The sequence below is a fragment of the Myotis davidii genome, unplaced genomic scaffold (genome assembly GCF_000327345.1).
Source record: "Myotis davidii unplaced genomic scaffold, ASM32734v1 scaffold471, whole genome shotgun sequence".
In the NCBI taxonomy this organism is placed as follows: Eukaryota; Metazoa; Chordata; class Mammalia; order Chiroptera; family Vespertilionidae; genus Myotis; species Myotis davidii.
Window position 1 is genome coordinate 1,811,131 of NW_006283354.1, and position 4,877 is coordinate 1,816,007.

Below are 4,877 nucleotides of genomic sequence, written 5' to 3' on the forward strand. Positions count from 1 at the left end.
CCACATGATCTCACTCATTTATGGATAATAAAGACCATTATAAACTGATGAACAAAAATAGATACAGAATAAGAGCTGCATCCAACAGACTGTCAAACTACAGTGGGAAGGCCAGGGAGGGTTGCAGGGATGGGTAAGAGATCAACAGCAAAGGACTTATGCATGCATATAAGCATAACCAATGGACATAAGACACTGGGGGATAGGGGAGGCTAGGGGACTGTCAAGGGCGGGGGGCGGGGGGAAATGGACACATATGTAATACCCTTTGTAATACTTTAAGCAATAAAAAAAAGAGTTAGACATTAACTCTTTTTGTTCCAGGCTGTCTTTTCAAGGATGTTTTCCATGAAAGACTGGAGATAGTGTCCACCTTCAGAGCAAAGGACAATTTTTTGTTTTTACTGTTCAGATAAAAAAAAAAAATAATGTATTTTTCTGGGGCAAAGGTTGCACAAGTTTGCCTGCAGTCCTTTAAAAAAGACTATTGGCCTGGTGCACAAAATTTGTGCACATTAAAAGGGGGCTAATTAGAGGAAATATTTTAATATTGCTATTTGTCCTTTCTCTATAATAGAAGTGCAGAGATGAAAGAAAATTAGTAAAATGTATATGAAAATCTTCCTCCTGTCAGAGTCTGGGGCACGCCGCGGGACCCAGAGTCAAGTCCCCGCCTACCCGCATGCATCCTGAAATCACACGAGAACCAGACCTGGCTGGCCCCACCCCTGTCAAGCCCCACAGGGCGGGGCGGGGGGGCAGTTGAGTGGAATACAGCCTCAGGTCCCCTAGCCCAGTCTCAGGTCCCCCGGCCCTGGTGCAAGGGTGAGAGGGTGTGAGGGCATGAGGGCGTGATGACCATTTGCATATTAGCTCTTTATTATATAGAATTGATGTTCCCTAAGCTTGGAGTTGCTAAGCTTCAATACAAACCCTCTCTGTGTACCTGTTTGTATTTCATCCACCTGGGTCTTTTGGCATAGCCCCTGTGAGACTTGGGGGACATGGGGAAGCAATGCAAACATGAAGCTCACACAGCTTGCTGTGCTGTAACAAAGTTCTTTGTTTCTGTCTCAGGAGTCCTATGTCTTTTGTCAGCATCCATTGAAATTGTGGCAGGGCAACTTGTTAACTTGCAAGTAGGGTAAAATTTTATATCCTTTATTGCTCTTGACAACCCCTACCTTGCATCATATACAAAAATTTTCTTGAAATGACTCATAGACCTAAATGAAAAACCTAAAACCATAAAACTTCCAGAAGAAGACAGGAAATCTTTATGTCATTGGGTTAGACAAAGATTTCTTAGATAGGACCAGAAAGCATAACTCATAAAAGAAAAAAAGAAACTGAATTTCATCAAAATAAAAACTTTTGCTCTTCAAATGACACTTAGGATTGTCAGGGCAGTAAGACTATTCTGTATGTTACTCTAATGGTGAATACACATCCTTATACATTTGTCAAAACTCAGAATGTACAACACCAAGAGTGAAACCTAATGTAAACTATGGACTTTGGATGATAATGATGTTTCAGTGTAACAAAATATACCACTCTGGTGGGAGAAGTTGATAGTGGGGGTGGCTATGTGTGTGTAGGGGAGAACATATGGAAACTCTCAATATTTTCCACTCAATTTTGCTGCATAAAATTGCTCTAAAAATAAAGTCTATTTTTTTAAAAAATGGGCAAGAGATCTGCCCTGGCCATTGTGGCTTAGTTGGTTAAGCATTGTCCCCTGAACCAAGAGGTTGCTGGTTTGATTCAGTGTCAGGGCACACGCCCAGGCTGCAGGCTTGATCCCTGGTGGGGAGCGTGCAGAAGGCAGCTAATAGATGTATCTCTTATTAATATTTCTCTCTCTTCCTTACCCTCTCTCTAAAATCAATAAAAACAATTTTTAAAAAAGGGAGGGGTCGGGGGCAAGAGAGCCCTAGCCGGTTTGGCTGAGTGGATAGAGTGTCAGCCTTCGGACTAAAGGGTCCCAGGTTTGATTCTGACCAAGGGCACATGCCCGGTTGCAGACTTGAGCCCTCTCAGAAGGGGGCGTGAAGGAGGCAGCCAATGATTCTCTCTAATCATTGATGTTTCTCTCTCTCTCCCTTACTCTCTGAAATCAATACAAAAATTATATTTAAAAATAAATAAATTTATAAAAGGGCAAGAGAGCCCAGTGGTGGCTCAATGGCTGAGTGTCAACCTATGAACCAGGAGGTCATGGTTCGATTCCTGGTCAGGACATATACAAAAATCAACCAATGAATGCATAATAAGTAGAAAAACAAACGGGTCTCTCTCTCTCTCTCTCTCTCTCTCTCTCTCTCTCTTTCTCTCTCACCTTTCCTCTCTATCTCTAATCAATTTTTTTTAAAAAGGAATGAAGTATTGACATGTCACAACATGGGTAAACCTTGAAAACATTATATAAGTGAAAGGGTTTATTATAAAAGACCACATATTGTATGATTCCACTTACGTTAAATGTGCACAATAGGAAATCCAGAGATAAGTAGATCAGTTGTTATGAAAGAGAGCAATTGCTAATGAATATGGGGTTTCTTTTGGGGGGTGATGAAAATGTTCTTTATTTAATTTGTGTTGATGGTTGAATAAATCTGTGAATACACTAATTGAATTAAAAAACTTTAAATTAGTGGATTTTATGGTTTATGAATTGGACCTCAATAAAAATGTTTAAAAAAAGATAAGGTAGAAAAACTGATTTTTGTCCATGGAAGTAAGTACTCTAAGAAAATCTGAATCATAGAAACAAGTTAGAGACAAAAACTGCTTAGTAACTGGACTTGCCTCAGGGCTCTATATAAGTAATACTGGCATTTTTAAACTACTTCACATTAAAAATTTTTTTTCTGCTTTACATTTTGAAAGCATAAGGTCAACAATTTCATATTATTAAAAACAAAGAATACCGCCCTAGCCAGTTTGGCTCAGTGGATAGAGCTATAGCCTGAAGATTGAAGGGACCTGAGTTGGATTCTGGTCAAGGGCATGTGCCCTGTAGGGGGCATGCAGGAGGCAGCCAATCAATGATTCTCATCATTGGTTTTTCTATCTCTCTCTCCCTCTCCCTTACTCTCTGAAATCAATAATATATATATATATTTTTAAAAGGATACCCATTTGTGCACTTTTGGGTTCTTATAACCTACATACATGTCTGAGTATGTTTGTATATAGGTACACATGTATGCATATATCCCATCATTATCAAAGATGTTGCTAAATAAGCTAGTTGCTGGATGACTCCTTAGCTTTTTCACACCTGTGGCTGACACAGCTGTGTAGCTGCAGCTGCTGGTCACAGAGCCCAGGTTCCTATTTGTGGGTCAGCCTTTCCACCTTACAATCAGGTGACAAAGAATTTTGTTCAGCAAGCCCTTATTAGTGTTAAGTTTGGTCACTCACAGGTGGAATTAACTACCTAGGGCCTTGTTGACTGAGTACTTGGTGATGGGCCTGGGAATGGGCTGTTTTAACAAGCCCCTCAGGAGGTGTGATCTGCACTCAGTTAGATAGGCCCAGCTCCGGGCATCTATTCCTGATTGCTGTGGAGAAGCTGAGTCTGTCTTTGGCTTCACAGCCCTTTCCACCCTCCCCTTGTTCACAGGGTGAGAGCAGCATGCCTCCATATTGTTAACCGTAAATGAGATGTCCCTACACCTGGTGTTGGGTCTGCAGGAACAGTATACTCATAAGACTGCCTGGTATTTCCATTCTGTATGTGGTTTCTGCCTTGGGCGGGAGAGGGGGAATGCAGCTGATTTCTCATCAGAAGCAGCAGACAGCACATGACTGGCTCTTCCCCTGGGCACCACGCACAACATAGGACCTTCACTGGAGCCCTTAATCCTGGATTTTAGGGCCGGCTCTGTACCCTATGCCACATCTTATAGGGGATGATGGGGAAGCCTATTAGGTCAATAATCTCTCAAGGCTGATGCTGGCTCAAGTGCTTTCCCTGTTACTGTACTGGAATGCTTTCAGGGGTGGGAAATTCACCATGAGCAGCGAAGCTCTTCTGTCTCTCAGGAGGTCTGCTATGTGGTCCGAGAGCAGACAGCAGTCATGCCAGCTCACCTGCTCATCTCCTCTGGACACATACATTCTGGCTCCTTCCAACATCTTTTGGAAACACAGGTGTCCCCGTTTGGGTTAAAATCCGTCAGTGGCTCCCCATTCCTCTTAGGATCTGGCCCACAGTCTCTCCCACGGCCCGCGGTCCTTGTGGATGGCTGTGGCCTCACCTGCTCCACTGTCCTCCACTCTCGGGCCTTGGCACACAGCTCTTGCTGTTCTCTCACCAGGCCAGGCTCTCTCTTGCCATGGCCTTCTCCTCTGTGTGTGGTTAACGCCTGCTCAGCTCCCAGCATCCAGCATCATTTCCTTGGCCCCCCAAGTCTGGAGCAGGTTCCTTGTTTAGACGCCTAGCACTCTGGACCTCTTCCTTATTAAAATTTGTCAACGTTGGACATTTTCACTTGAACGGTTAGGTGTTTCACCAATGGCTCCCTCAGCAGATGATCAAGTTCATGAAAGCAGGCCTCTGGGTTTGCTCTCATTGCAGAGGGCCTGGCGGGACTGTAACTGGATGAATGACTCGCTCAAAGAAGGCGGGTCCCTCACAACCTGGGTGCGGCGTGGCGACCCCTGGGAACCACAGACGGAACCGGAGCAGCTGCTCGTAAAAGTCCCCCGAACTGAGGAAATTCGTCCGCGAGCCGGGTGCCCGGGGAACCCTCAGGGCAAGGACGCAGCACAGCTGTGTCTCCAGCTGCCGAGGGAGAGAAAGGGGCGCCTGGTCCCTGCGCTTGGGGACCTCGGTTTCCCTACCGGTTCCCCCAGGGGTCCGCCGA

The 4,877-nt window shown here is 44.5% G+C and overlaps 1 long non-coding RNA gene across 2 annotated transcripts in view; it reads right to left on the minus strand.

The window, feature by feature from the left end:
* The window catches only part of LOC107182994, a 71,059-nt gene extending 66,188 nt beyond the window's left edge, over positions 1-4,871 (minus strand). For both annotated transcript variants that reach the window (XR_001513772.1, XR_001513774.1), the window contains exon 1: positions 4,102-4,871. This is a non-coding gene — a long non-coding RNA (uncharacterized LOC107182994). The remainder of the gene's footprint in view (positions 1-4,101) is intronic.
* Between the last annotated feature and the right edge of the window lie 6 nt (positions 4,872-4,877).